Here is a 201-nt window from a genome sequence, read left to right on the forward strand (position 1 = left end):
TCGGGCCGCGTGGGCGGCGCGCGGGGGCCGGCGGTGGCTTGCCCCGCCGAGACACTTCCTCCTCGCGCCCCCCGCGCCGCTCCCCCTCGGCGGCTCGCAGCGGTCCGCGGTCGCTTGCCACGCCGAGACACTTCCCTTCCTCGCCCTGCAGCCGCCCGGCGGGGCCGGGGCCGCGCACGGCGGGGCCCGGCTGCGGCCGCG

The 201-nt window shown here is 83.6% G+C and overlaps 1 protein-coding gene across 2 annotated transcripts in view; it reads right to left on the minus strand.

The window, feature by feature from the left end:
* Positions 1 to 201, minus strand: part of LOC103894746 (arginine-glutamic acid dipeptide repeats protein) — a 116,340-nt gene that overhangs the window by 58,666 nt on the left and 57,473 nt on the right. The window lies entirely within an intron of this gene.

The sequence above is a fragment of the Aptenodytes forsteri genome, unplaced genomic scaffold (genome assembly GCF_000699145.1).
Source record: "Aptenodytes forsteri isolate BGI_AS27 unplaced genomic scaffold, ASM69914v1 Scaffold16, whole genome shotgun sequence".
Classification (NCBI taxonomy): domain Eukaryota; kingdom Metazoa; phylum Chordata; class Aves; order Sphenisciformes; family Spheniscidae; genus Aptenodytes; species Aptenodytes forsteri.